At 45.8% G+C, this 14,839-nt stretch overlaps 1 protein-coding gene across 1 annotated transcript in view; it reads left to right on the top strand.

Annotated features, from left to right (window-relative positions):
- The first annotated feature begins 3,632 nt into the window (after positions 1 to 3,632).
- The window catches only part of ZNF217 (zinc finger protein 217), a 44,975-nt gene continuing 33,768 nt past the window's right edge, over positions 3,633 to 14,839 (top strand). Inside the window, exons 1-3 of the mRNA XM_017888130.1 lie at positions 3,633 to 3,878; positions 4,048 to 4,138; positions 14,731 to 14,808. The gene's annotated coding sequence lies outside the window, so the exon portion shown is untranslated. The remainder of the gene's footprint in view (positions 3,879 to 4,047; positions 4,139 to 14,730; positions 14,809 to 14,839) is intronic.

Below are 14,839 nucleotides of genomic sequence, written 5' to 3'. Positions count from 1 at the left end.
GGCTGGCGGGGGGTGGGGTGGGGGGGGATGTGTGGCTCACGCCTGTAATCCCAGCAATTTGGGAGTTTTAGGTGGGCAGATCACTTGAGGTCAGGAGTTCGAGAACAGCCTGGCCAACATGGCGAAACCTCATATCTACTAAAAATACAAAAATTAGTCGAGCGTGGTGGTGCATACCTGAAGTCCCAGCTACTTGGGAGGCTGACACATGAGAATTGCTTGAACCTGGGACAGGGAGGTTGCAGTGAGCCGAGATCATGCCACTGCACTGCAGCCTGAGCAACAGAGTGAGATTCTGTCTTAAAAAAAAAGAAAAGATTAAAAATAGAGACGGGGGTCTCACTATGTTGCTCAGGCTGGTCTCAAACTCCTGGGCTCAAGTGATCCTCCCACCTTGGCCTCCCAAAGTGAAAGCTGTCCTTTCAAGTTGGTCAGGTGTTCACCTACTCTGCCTCCAGCTGTGATTTCAGTATATACGGGCATCCATAAAGTCTGGAAACAAAGAAACTATGTCATTACAAACATCCTTAATTTGTAAAAATTAGAATACATACAATAGAATAGAGTATAATAGAATAAAGTAGGATAAAACAAAACAGAGTAAAATGAAATAAATAACACTATGTCTCCAGACTTTATGAAAATCTTTTACATGAACTTGAGGATGTACTGAGCCAGTGGAGTGGCTGGATGAAATGGGAACTCCACTGCAGGAAGTGGTGCTTTTCTGATGCTGCTAATTAAGGAATGTGGAACCCTTCTTTCTGAGTCAGCTTGGCAGTATGTAGAATTCTGTCCCGCTCAGTGCTTACATGATTATTGCATGAAACTTTAGAAATAAACCAGAGTATCTTGCCACTTAACACTTAAGAGGCAAGAGGTGGTGTGTGTGTGTGTTTTTAAATGGTTCCTAATCTTTAAAATGGTGAGTTGCAGCTGGCCTCTTTATCAGTTGATCATATTTACAGCAGTCTCAGATGGCATGGTGCCGTCCCAAAAGGTTTGGACCATTTAGGAGCTCACATTTTAAGGTACACAGGCTTATCATAGCATTCTGAGGATTCACTAGAATTACACGGCAAGAAAAACTTTTCTGTGGGACTGTGTACTATTCTTATTTTAATTTATTTTGGTAAAATAAATGTTAACTTATTTCAAAGGTAATACAAGTATATTATGAAAACAGAGAAAATAGAAAGTAGAAAAGGGTCATAGATACTCCATTATTGAAAAAAACCATCAAAAAATTTTTAAACGTAACCCGTCATAAGATTAAGGGTAGGCCGGGCGCGGTGCCTCAAGCCTGTAATCCCAGCACTTTGGGAGGCCGAGACGGGCGGATCACGAGGTCAGGAGATCGAGACCATCCTGGCTAACACGGTGAAACCCCGTCTCTACTAAAAAAATAAAAAAAATTAGCCGGGCGAGGTGGCGGGCGCCTGTAGTCCCAGCTACTTGGGAGGCTGAGGCAGGAGAATGGCGTAAACCCGGGAGGCAGAGCTTGCAGTGAGCTGAGATCCGGCCACTGCACTCCAGCCTGGGCGACAGAGTGAGACTCCGTCTCAAAAAAAAAAAAAAAAAAAAAAAAAAAAAAAAAAAAAAAAAAAAAGATTAAGGGTAAAAAAAGAAAAAAGGAAACAATTTTAATAAAAATTTTGAAATGTATGCAAAAGTAGAGAGAACAATAAAAACAGTGTAATGAGTAACCCCCATACCTGATGCCCAGTTCTAGTTTCAAGATGTTAACTGCATTTGGTTCAATTCTCTTGTTTTTTTATTTACTAAAGTATTATAAATTCTCATATATCATGTCATTCTTCTATATGCTTCGGTATATATCTTTATATATATATGTATACATATTCTGTAATAATCCATGCCATTATTGCAGCTAATGAAATTAAGTTTTTTGTTTTCATATAATATTCAGTCTGTACTAACATTTTTCTGATAAAATCAATTTTAGTATTTTATGTATATTATATTCTTTTTTCATTACTAATAGAAAAAATTAGAGTTCATTAAAAATACAGCTTTGCATCTCGGTTTTTTCATTTGCTATTATAAATATTTCCCAATGGCCTATTTTTCAAAACGTTCTAATTTTAAAATGACTGTGTGTAATCGTGTGGGGATACATAACTTGGGTGACTAACTACTCCTTTATTTGTGTGCCTCCACACATGTATGGAGAGTGAACATGTATTGCTCTCTCCCTTGTAGTAAATCTTGTTACCACGAAGATCTTTGTTCCTAACACCTTTTCCTACATTAGGGCTGTTTCCTTAGGATTGATTCCAGGAGTGTTATTGCTGCATCCAAATGTATGAACATTTGTAAGGCCCTTGACTTGTCTCATTGAGTTGTTTACAAAAGGACTGTACCAATTTACACTTCCACTTACAAAGGATGAGAGAGCCTCTATTAAAATGCTTAAAGGCCGGGTTTTTCAGAGCTCTTATAAATCATTGGCTATAAGAGGCTGACTTAGGTTTGTCATATGGTCATAGTCATCTCAAAATAAAATAAATACGCATTTTCTATAGCTATAAAAACATGGCATGCGCAGACTGCCAAACAACCACAAAGTAACTTTGATTAAAGGAGGAAACTGGTCTACTTGTTGAAAATGTGGTAATGAGATAGTTTCCACCCAGCCGGGAAGCGCGGCCCGGAGGGGGAGGGGAGCCTGCATTTCTTCATGCCTCTGCCCATCCTGAAGAAGGTAGAAAGGAACAGGTCAGCGTTCTCTTCGTTTACTTTGTAATTTTTTTTAAAGCTGAATATTTAATTTGTTTCCATATGCTTGAGTTGATGAAGCCAAAATACGGTTGAAAAACTTCTCGTGGCAGGGGTTTCCTGTAAACAAACCCCATAGTACTGGGTAAGAGAGGATTAGGGCAGAGCCATTTTAGCTGCAACTCCAAATTCTATTTTGTTTCCTTGGGGACATGCTGTTTTTATTTGTGGGATTCAAATAAAACTGCTGCAGAAACTGTTTATTTCTGTTCAGAGCATTCTTATTTTCTTTAAGGAATATATCATTATCAGTTACAAATCTTTGTAGAAAATTCAGCTGTATTGGTTTGGAGAAGTTTATGTGTCAGTTTTGTGTTTTTTTTGAGTCAAGAAAAAAGGAAAACTCACTACTGTTATGTTTATATGAGGGCAAAAAAAAAAAAAAAGAGAGAGAAGGAAGTTGATAATACTTAGCATGACGGTCTTTAAAATCCAGCATCTGAATTTTTAATTCCTCCCTCCCCTCCTTTTTTAAGAAACAGTACAGGAAAGATGGTCTTATTATCCTTGTTCGCATTTCACTGTTTTCACCCCACTCAACCAGGACGAAGTCTTTCCTCAAAGTAAGTGGGAACAAAACATAATCTCTTAAAATATTTTTAAGGGAACATGCTGACTTGGTCTTTGTTAAAAAAAAAAATCAACAAAATGTGCTAACCACATTAAAAAAAAAAGTTGTTAAAGGAGTCAAAGGGATTAGCCCTCATTGAAGGGCCGTATGAGAACAGGCAGCCTTCCGGGGCGAATCCTGGCTAACGTCATTTTGGCGGACGTTTATTGCGTGATCGCCATGTGCCAGGCACCGTTTTAAGGCTTCATGGTGATGAGGGCATTTCACCCTCGGGACCGCCCATTCTGCAGGTGAGGCTGGGAAGACGGTGAGGCCAAGGCCCTGGTCTCCCAGCGGCTGAGGGCGGCGCAGCATTTGAATCCCGGCGGTTTCTGGAGACTGGGTTCTGAGAAAACCCGCTGTGTGAGTGCTGGGGGACCGCGTTAAGCCCTCCGCTAGAAGCGGTGAAGAAGCTTTGGGCCAACTCAGTTCCCAGCGCCAGTGTAGACGCGTGGCTTCAGGTTGTCCAGTAAGCCGGTCGGGGTGTGGCTCTGATCCTAATCTCATCTCCGGTCTTCCCCAGTCTCAGGGCCCCGTGGGAGGGTGTGGTTGAGGAGGACACACCTACCTGGAGCTCGTCGGTTTCACCTCCCTCTCTGCGGTGGGGTCGTCCTCATCTTCCCTCTGTTTCTTCCTAGGCCTGGCTCGACCTCCACTTTGGAGAAGATGCCCCAGGAACACTGAAGGGCAGGTCGTCTCCCACCTTCTATGAGGATTGCCCAACTTAAGGTATACTCTTCAAAGAATTCCACTTGCTTTGTCTACACTGGGCGATCTAGCTGATGATTGAGCGACTCAAGTTCTGGAGGAGACGGATCCGGGTTCAGACCTGATCTCTCCCTTCCCTACTCTAAACACCCTCCGGTATAAGAGCCCTGGCAGGTCCCTGCGCGGGTGGAGGACGCGTCTGTGGGTGTCTGCCCTGGTGTGCAGAGCGGGCATGTTCTGCGGCCGCGGGCGATGGTCGTGATCATAATAGCGTGACTTAATTGAGCGCAGTGTGCCACCCCCCCACTTCGCCCACCCTGCGCCCGTTACCACGAGTGAGGTCTTGCTTATTCCTCCCAAATTCACTTGTCAGCGAGTACTATTTTTTAAATTTTATTTTTATAGTTTAATTAATTAATTAATGCATTTATTGAGACGGAGTCTTGCTCTGTCGCCCAGGCTGGAGTGCAGTGGCGCCATCTCAGTTCACTGCAACCTCCACTTCCTGGGTTCTCGCCATTCTGCTACCTCAGCCTTCTGCTGAGTAGCTGGGATTACAGGCGCAGGCCACGACGCCAGACTGTATTTTTAGTAGAAACAGGATTTCTCCTGACCTCAGGTGATCCACCCTGTCTGCCTTGGCCTTCCAAAGTGCTGGGATTACAGGCGTGAGCCACTGCACCCGGCTATTTTATTTTATTTTATTTTTTTAAGATGGAGTCTCAAATACAAAAAAATAATTTTTGTATTTTTAGTAGAGACAGGGTTTCACCATGTTGGCCAGGCTGGTCTCAAACTCCTGACCTCAAGTGATCCGCTCACCTTGGCCTCCCAAAGTGCTGGGATTACAGGCGTGAGCTATCGCGCCTGGCCTATCTATGTATCTATCTATTTTTTGAGACAGAGAATTGCTCTGTTGCCCAGGCTGGAGTTCAGTGGTGCGATCTCAGCTCACTGCAACCTTTGCCTCCTGGGTTCAAGCAAGCGATTCTCCTGCCTCAGCCTCCTGAGTAGCTGGGACTGTAGGTGCGTGCCACCACACCCGGCTAATTTTTTGTATTTTTAGTAGAGACAAGGTTTCACCGTGTTATCCAGGATAGTCTCGATCTGACATCGTGATCCGCCCACCTCAGCCTCCCAAAGTGCTGGGATTACAGGTGTGAGCCACCGCACCCGGCCTATTAGTTTTTATTTTTATTTTTTAAATAAATTGAGATAGGGGTCTCACTATGTTGCCAGGGTTGGTCTTGAACTCTTGGACTCAAGCAATCCTCCTGCCTCGGGCTCCCAAAGTGCTAGGATTACAGGCTTCAGCCACCATGCCTGGCTAAATTTTGTGTTTTTTGTAGAGATGGCGAAGGGGGTGCCTCGCTATGCTGCCCAGGTTGGTCTTGAACTCCTGAGCTCAAGCTACCTGCCCACCTCAGCCTCCCAAAGTGCTGGAATTACAAACGGGCCCCACCATGCCCGGCTATTAGGTGTGCTATTATCCCCATCTGTAAAATGGGGAAAATGGAGTCAAAGAGAGTTCAGAGGAAGCCCCAAAGCGGCACATCTGGGGAATGGAGTTTTGGTTTGAACCCAGAGAGCCATTTTCAAGAGCTCAGCCCTGACCTGCTGTGGGGGTCACCGCTCCTAGGTGCTACTTTCTACTCTGGGAGACTTGGATTCCAACTCTGTGGGGGAATCTCGAAATGGAGTATGGTGTGCTTGCCCCAGAGTCAATGCCCAATCAGTGATCGTTATTATTATTCTGTTTTCCTAAGGCCAAGGTCAACCACTTAGGACAGAAAAGAATGGTATGAGTCAGCACAGCTTTTGGCGCTGGATCTGGGCTAGAACCCCACTTTGTTCTAGTTGTAGATCTTCAAGTAAGAGAATTAAGTCAGAAAGTTAACCCCAGGCCCCAGTTTCCTCATCTGCAAATGGATTTAAGCATGAAAGTTATCAGGAGAACTAAGTAGCACCATAATATAAAGCAGCTTTGGAGCTGAGAGTGGCACATAGGGGGGCGGCAATAAATCGTTTTGTTTTTTCCCTTTTATTATTATTACTATTTTGAGGCAGAGTCTCTGTTGCCCAGGCTGGAGTGAAGTGGCTCAATCTCTGCTTACTGCAACTTCCGCCTCCGGGGTTCAAGCAATTCTTCTGCCTCAGTCTCCCAAGTAGCTGGGATTACAGATGTGTACCACCACTCCCGGCTAATTTTTATGTTTTTCAGTAGAGACAGGGTTTCACCATGTTGGCCAGGCTAATCTGGAATTCCTGACCTCATGTGATCCTCCTGCCTTGGCCTCCCAAAGTGCTGGCCTCCCACCGAGCCTGGCCTGTTTTTCCCCTTCTTATTCCTCCTCTTCTCCTCCCCATTCTTCTTATTTTATTTATTTTTTCGAGAGTGTCGGCCAGGCTGGAGTGCAGGGGCCCAACACTGCTCATTGCAGCCTCGACCTCTTGGGCTCAAATTATCTTCCTGTCTCAGCCTCCTGAGTAGCTGGGATTATAGGCACGTGCCACCAAGCCCGGCTAATTTTATTTTGAATGACAGCTAGTTTCGGCTGCGGGCCCCGCGCGTGGCTCAAGCATGTAATCCCAGCACTTTGGGAGCCGGCAGACGGCGGATCACGGAGGTCAGAAGATCGAGACCATCCTGGCTAACCCGGCTGAAACCCCGTCTCTACTAAAAATACCAAAAAAAACTAGCCCGGGCGACGGTGGCGGGCCGCCTGCTAGTCCCAGACTACTCAGGGGAGGCTGAGGCAGGAGAATGTGTGAACCCAGGAGGCGGAGCTTGCAGTGAGCTGGATCCGGGTCCACTGCACTCCAGCTTGCGGCGACATGAGCCAAGACTCCGTCAAAAAAAAAAAAAAAAAAAAAGACAGAGTTTCACTCGTTTTGCCCAGGCTGGAGTGCAGTGGCATGATCTCGGCTCACTGCAACCTCTGCCTTCCGGAATCACTTCCTTCAAGTGATTCTCCTGCCTCAGACTCCTGAGTGGCTGGGATTACAGGCGCCTGCCACCACTCCTGGCTAGTATTGTAATAATTTTTGTATTTGGTAGAGACAGGGTTTCACCATGTCCAGGCTGGTCTTGAACTCCTGGACTCAAGCAATCTGCCGGCCTCAGCCTCCCAAAGTGCTGGGATTACAAGCATGAGTCAGCCACTGCGCTCAGCCCTCTTCTTACTATTACTATTATTATTATTATTACTGTTATGGTTGTAAAAGTAACCTGAAATAGAGATACATTTAAATATCTGAATGATTTCCGCAAAGGAGAGAGACCCTGCACCCTGCGTTACTGTTTTAGGAGCGCTCTTGACTGTGTCAACCTGTTTAATACGCCACTTACTAACTGAGCCAGGTCATTTTGCTCAGATTATTCAGAGCTCTCAGGCCCATTCAGAATGAAATCCAAAATCTTTACCATGGCCAGAAAGATCCGTGCAATCAAAATGCACCATCCCCATCCTAATTTCCTGGCTTGTCTCCACACCAACCACAATGCCATGCTGGCCTCCTTGCTGTTCTTTGAAACGCTGGGCGCACTTTGCTTCAAGGACTTTGCTTGCCTGTCCCTGAGCCTGGAATGCTCTTCCCCTAGAACCTGTTGTGGCTCCCACTGTCACCCCCTTCAGATCTTTATTTAGATATGTCTGATGAAGCCTTTCAGGGCCAATCTATTTAACATTTCCCTCACCATCCCTCCACTCTGTAGCCCCTTTGCCCCTTGTATTTCTCTCCATAGTACTTATTATAATATCTAACACACTATAATATCAAATATTAACTCCATGAGGATAGGCATTTTGATCTGTTTGGTTTCCTGTGGCATCTCCAGCACCTGGAACAATGCCTGGTACATGGTAGGTGCTTACTATGTACATGTCACATGAGAGAGTTAAAAAAACGAGTGTATTAAAGAATCCAGGAGCCGGGCGAGGTGTGTCATGCCTCCTGAGGCATGAGGAGGCTCAGGCGGGTGGATAGGCTGAGGTCAGCCTGGCCAACATAGTGAAACCCCGTCTCTACTAAAAATACAAAAAAATCAGCTGGGTGTGGTGGCAGGCGCCTGTAATCCTAGCTACTAGGGAGGCTAAGGCAGGAGAATCACTTGAACCTGGGAGGCAGACGTTGCAGTGAGCTGAGATCGCACCATTGCACTCCAGCCTGGGCAACAAGAGCGAAACGCTGTCTCAAAAAAAAAAAAAAAAAAAAAAATCCAGGGAGGCCAGGAGCAGTTGCTCACACCTGTAATCAATCCCAGCACTTTGGGAGGCCAAGGCGGGCAGATCACTTGAGGTCAGGAGTTGGAGACCAACACGGTGAAACCTCGTCTCTACTAAACATTTAAAAATCAGCCAGGTGTGGTGCATGCTTGTAATCCCAGCTACTCAGGAGGCTCAAGCAGGAGAATCGCTTGAACCCCAAAGGTTTCAGTGAGCTGAGATCACGCCACTGCACTCCAGCCTGGGCGACAGAGTGAGACTTTGTCTCAAAAAAAAAAAAGAAAATCCAAGGAGCACAGAACAGCTAAGTACTGGGACAGCTAAATATTGATTGGAGCACTTACTGTGTGTTGACCATTCCACAACATGGAGGAAACCGGTCTTCCCTTGGAAAAGCCTCCATCCACCCTATACAGGTGGTAAGAGAAATAACATACCCAGGGCTAGGCATAATGCAGACAGTGTCATAAAGGAGGCATTGAACAAAGGAGAGAGTAACTGAAGGAGGTGGCATTTGGAGTGACCTTGAAGCTGATTAGGGTGGTTACAGGTTGATGTTTATATATATGGCATATATGTTGGGGGATTGGGTGGCAGGGGAGGGGTGTAGGCAGTTGGAATAGAGCAAAGAGAGGAGTAAGTATAGAATGGTTTATCAAATGTTTATCCAAAAGCAGGATATGGAACTAGTAAACATTTTATTCCTAATTTTCTGTTCTGCACAGTAATTAACACAGTGTTTTTTTTGTTTTTTTTTTTTCTTTGAGAGGGAGTCTCTCTCTGTTGTCCAGTGGTGTGATCTCAGCTCACTGCAACCTCCATCTCCCGGGTTCAAGTGATTATCATGCCTCAGCCTCCCAAGAAGCTGGGATTACAGACGTACGCCACTACGCCCAGCTAATTATTGTATTTTTATTAGAAATGGGGTTTCACCAGGTTGGCCAGGCTGGTCTCAAACATCTGACCTCAGGTGATCAGACCACCGCCGCCTCCCAAAGTGCTGAGATTATAGGCGTTGAGTCACTGCACCCGGTCTGTTGTCTATATTATATATACATATTTTTCTGAGACGGAGTCTTGCTCTGTCACCCAGGCTAGAGTGCAGTGGCACGATCTTGGCTCACCGCAACCTCTGCCTCCCGGGTTCAAGCGATTCTCCTGCCTCAGTCTCCTCAGTAGCTGGGATTACAGGCGCCTGCCACCACGCCCAGCTAATTTTTTTTTGTATTTTTAGAGGAGACGGGGTTCACCACGTTGGCCATGGCTGGTCTTGAACTCCTGACCTCGTGATCCGCCCACCTTGGCCTCCCAAAGTGCTGGGATTACCAGCATGAGCCACCGCACCCGGCCTGTTGTCTATATTCTAAAATTTAGATATGGTATATTTTATGTGGCCATTTTCTTTTGATGAACATGTAGGTTTCTAGCCTTTCACTATTGTAAACGGTGCTGCATCCTTGTGTATGCTTTCTGCACGAATGATATTTCTCTAGGATAGATACTGTAATTATATGCTTGCCTATTTTTTTGTGCTTTATTTAATGTCTATGTTTCCTGTTAAAAGATAAGCTCCATGAGGGAAGGAATCCAATTTGTTTTGTGCCTCACTCTTGAATTACCATCTAGCCAAGTGCTCGGGAGAAAGGAGTGGTCAATAAATATATATTGAGTGAATCAGGCTGAAAGATTGGCTGAGACTGTGGTGTGTTTTTTCCATCCCAAGAGAGGGAGCTTGACTTATTTTGGAAAAGTAAAATTTTTTTTTGGAGAATTGCACACAAAGCAGTAGCAGGATGGTTATTAGTGGAATTTAGGAAAAAGTATTCTGGACTAGAAAGAAGGCAGGTACAGGAGAAGCGATTATGAGATTATTACACAGGCCAGAAGGAAACAAAGAAACATGAGTGGTGAGAATAGAAAGGAAAGGGTACATTTCAGAGAGATTAGAAGGATAGGATTTGTGAGATTTACTAACTAGCTATGAGGTGTGAAATAAAGAGGGCATAGAAGGAAAGTTGTTGGGCCGGGCGCGGTGGCTCAAGCCTGTAATCCCAGCACTTTGGGAGGCCGAGACGGGCGGATCACGAGGTCAGGAGATCAAGACCATCCTGGCTAACACTGTGAAACCCCGTCTCTACTAAAAAATACAAAAAAAAACTAGCCGGGCGAGGTGGCGGGCGCCTGTAGTCCCAGCTACTCGGGAGGCTGAGGCAGGAGAATGGCGTAAACCCGGGAGGCGGAGCTTGCAGTGAGCTGAGATCCGGCCACTGCACTCCAGCCCGGGCGACAGAGCAAGACTCCGTCTCAAAAAAAAAAAAAAAAAAAAAGAAGGAAAGTTGTTATCTAGCACAGAACATTTTAATTTTACAAACATTTATTCTCTCCCAGCTCCATGGAAAAGCACTCGCTAATTGCTGTTGGTATATTAATTTGTATTACCTTTTCTTCCCCACTTTCTTTTCTTTTTTTTTTTTCTGAGACAGAGTCTGTGGCCCACGCTGGAGTACAGTGATAACATCTCGGCTCACTGCAGTCGTGACCTCCCCGAGATCAAGAGATCCTTCCACCTCAGCCTCCTGAGTAGCTGGGACCACGGGTGCCAGCCACCATGCCCAGCTAATTTTTCATAGAGACAGGGTTTCACCATATTGCCCAGGCTGATCTTGAACTCTCGGGTTCAGGTGAACGCCTTGGCCTCCCAGAGTGCTGGGATTATAGGCATGAGCCACTGTGCCCGGCTTCCTTTTCAAAAGAGATTTCAGCTGGGCATGGTGGCTCACGCATGTAATCCCTGCGCTTTGGGAGGCCGAGGCAGGCGGATCACTTGAGGTTAGGAGTTCCAGACCAGCCTGGCCAACACAGCGAAACCCTGTTTCTACTGAAAATACAAAAAGATTAGCCGGGCGTGTTGGCGGGCGCCATAATCCCAGCTACTCAGGAGGCTGAGGCAGGAGAATTGCTTGAACCCGGGAGGTAGAGGCTGCAGTGAGCCAAGATTGCGCCATTGCACTCCAGCCCAGGCAATAAGAGCAAAACTCCGTCTCAAAAAAAAAAAAAAAGATTTATAGTCTGTTACAGTCTGGTGAGGAAGAGGGTCCTGTACACAGGTATACCAAGAACTCAAGGGAGTGACACAGGTGGGAGGAAACTAGCCCTCTGGAGTGCAGTGGCGTGATCCCAGCTCACTGCACCTCCACCTCCCTTTGTATTTTTTTAGTAGAGACAGGGTTTCACCATGTTGGTCAGGCTGGTCTGAACTGCTGACCTCGTGATCCACCCACCTCAGCCTCCCAAAGTGCTGGGATTACAGGCGTGAGCCGCCGCGCCCAGCAGGACTCCAACTTCTTACAGTTTGTCATGTCCTCTTTGTTAAACCAGGATGGGGTCTTTAGGAGATACTAGTATCTCTTGGGAAAGAAATACTTAGTTGACGTTCGATGGTTCCTTTGGTTTTATTTCCATTTCATTTAGTGGCTTCCCAGTGCTCTTGGAATAAAACTCAGAGTCTTAGCATGGTCCACCACATCTTGCCAGCCATATTTTCAGGACTTTTGTTTTTTGTTTCGTTGTCATTTTTTGAGACAGGATCTTACTCTGCTGCCCAGGCTAAAGTACAGTGGCACAATCTTGGCTTATTGCAGCCTCTGTCTCCCTAGCTCAAGTGATCCTCCTGCCTCATTCTCCTGAGTAGCTGGGAGTATAGGCATACAACGGCTAATTTTTAATTTTTTTGTAGATATGGGGGTCTCGCTATGTTGCCCAGGCTGGTCTCAAACACCTGGACTCAAGCACTATTCCCACCTCGCACTCCCAAAATGCTGGAATTACGAATTACAGACGTGAGCCATCTCACAAGCCATCTTGCCCAGCCGGGGACTTTGTTTTTATTCTAAGACGCATGAGGGCTGTGTTATCGGGAATTTTGTTTTTATTCTAAGACGCATGAGGGCCATGACATAACCAGACGACGGCTTTTGAAAAGGTCAGTTGCGGCCACTTAGAATGGGACGGCCTACATTTCTGCCCTGTAAACACAGGGACCTTGCATGCAGAGACAAATCAGCAGCTGGAAATGTGTTTTGGGAGTTGAGGGGAGAGTTCCAGGTGGGAAATATGTACATTTCGGAGCTTTCCAAATATTGATGGCATGTTGAACCTTTGGACTGGATAAAATCACATGAATAAGAAAGGGTTGCTAGCATTGGGCATGTCAGCATCTGGAAGTCAAGGAGAAGAGTCTAAAGAAGGAGCCACGGGGTCTGGGAGGGAGCAGCCAGAGAGGACTAATGGAGATCAGGAGAGCATGGGGATCCAGCTGCAAGGCAGGAAAGAGCTCTATCAGGTGTTGCAGATGTGGCAAATACCAGGGAACAGAGAACTGGTCACTGATATCCTGCTGCAACGAGAGTCAAATCTCCGGTCTTCACATGGGCCTGCCTTGATTTCTTGCTCCTCTGTCCCTACCCTGTCTTCATTCCATGGCCCCCAGACCCGCTGGCTGCCCTCCAGTTCTTTCTCCAAGCTTGGCTCTCTTCCTCTCTGGTCCTTCTCCCCTTCTGTTCCCTCTGAATGAATGGAACCCTCCTCTCCATCCTGGTATGATTTGCCACCTGACTTCCTGGAGGGTCTCTGCTCCTCAGGGAGCCTCAATTTAAAACAGCAGGCTTTCCCCCTCTCCTATGACCCAGTCCCAGTAGGTTGCAAATATAACTACCGGTGTGTTGTCTGCTTCCCTCCAGAAGATAAGCCCCAAGGGACAAGGAGTTCATATGTTTTGCTTACTGCTCTATCTCCCATGCCTAGAACAGTGCCGGGGCCCCCAAAACTCTTGGCTCACAAGCTCTGTAGTGTGTCTTATTTCATTCTCCAGAGTCTTGAAGAAATGTGACTATTACTTATATAAGTAACACAATTATTTTAATTGTCTTCTTCATCATCTTCATCATTTCCCTTTTATAGATAAGGAAACTGAAACCCAAGAGAGATTAAATAATATTCTAGGGCTATGCAGCTCTCCAGAGGTAGAATCTGAGTATCTGAGCCCAAGTTATTGGAGAGAAAATGTTCATAACCAGGACACTATGTCAGAGCCTCCCCTCTCCTCCCCTCCCAGAGAACTAGGGAGTTTAAACCACTCTCAGAAAGAACAGAAGCCAAATTCTTGAAGAGAGTGAGAAAGGGGGTGCTAGGCTAGGGGAACCCCAGGGCTGAAGGCTCTAGGTCAGAGAGAAGGCTGGAGTTCAGATAAAGCCTAAGTGAAGGGCTTGCCAGGACTTGAGGCTGGAGTTAGGCAGGGGCCAGATCTGCAGGGCTGGTGGGGCAAGCCTATGGAGTTTTTCTTCCCTCAAGGCAATAGGAAGCCATTAACGGGTAGTGAACTTATTTGATATGCATGGTAAAGGACTTGGGTCTTTCTGGGTAAAAATCTTGGATTATAGGTAGAGAAAGCATTAAGGGAAACCTAGAAAGGAGGAAATTTGGAGGAACCTGTACATACAGTGCTGTCTGTGTCTGGAGGAGAACATGTGATGGAACTGACACCCTTTTTTCCCTTGCATTTGGGCCCCCATGCTCTCCTGAGGTCCCTCAGACCTCACCGCCTGCTCCCGGTCAGTCCCCTTTGCTCTCTGTCTCTTCTCCTTGACTTCCAGGCACCGAACCACCCGAGGGCCCAATACTAGCACGTCTTTTGGGCAATTTTATCCAGTCTGATGACTCAACATGCCATCCGTATTTGGAAAGCTCCTAAATGTGCATAATTCTCACCTGGAACTTGCCCTTCCCAACACATTTCCAACAGCAGACTCCATGTTCACGTGCATGGCACCTGCCAGTGGTACCTTGGTGTAGGCTTTTGTTAGAGATAAAGATAAATGGACACAATTGAGACATATGAGGGTTTGCTGACAGATGCAAGGTCTGTATAGGGTGGAGATTAAATATCCTGATTAGATTTTAAGATTTTGGCTGGAGATTATAATGATGATTTAATTTCAATTAATGTTAGTTACCTTCTTCCCCTCCGTCCCTCATTCCAAAGCTACCCGTTTGGAATATCTGATGAAGGCAGAAAAGTTTAAAGAGGTGTTCCCAGTGTTGTGTTTTGTGTGCAATTTTTAAGGGAGTTTACATTAACATTTTGAGTGAAGGTAATTTCAGAAAACTATCCAGAATATTAGGAGTCATGAGTTGTGTTTGCAGTGGGGGAGGGCACTCATCGAACGCACCAATGGGACAAATCCAGTTAAAAAATGCTGTCAACCTTATCAAGATTGACTAATCCAATCAAGTTGGGAGGGTACTAAAACCTTTATTTAAATTGAGTCTTATTCTTGACCCCTCCCTTTTTGGTGTGCTTATAAAAACCAGCAATCACATCTCTTCCAGTATTGTTCAGAGCCAGGTAGACTGAAGTCCTGTCCTAGCGAGTTATCAGGTTCCAGACCCTGCCTTCTCTTCTGAAAGGTGAGTTCTGCTATATATATATATATATATA

The sequence above is a fragment of the Rhinopithecus bieti genome, unplaced genomic scaffold, assembly GCF_001698545.2.
Source record: "Rhinopithecus bieti isolate Rb0 unplaced genomic scaffold, ASM169854v2 scaffold_15834, whole genome shotgun sequence".
NCBI classification, from domain to species: domain Eukaryota; kingdom Metazoa; phylum Chordata; class Mammalia; order Primates; family Cercopithecidae; genus Rhinopithecus; species Rhinopithecus bieti.
The sequence above is the reverse complement of the archived record's forward strand: the minus strand, read 5'-3'. Positions and strand labels throughout refer to the sequence as shown.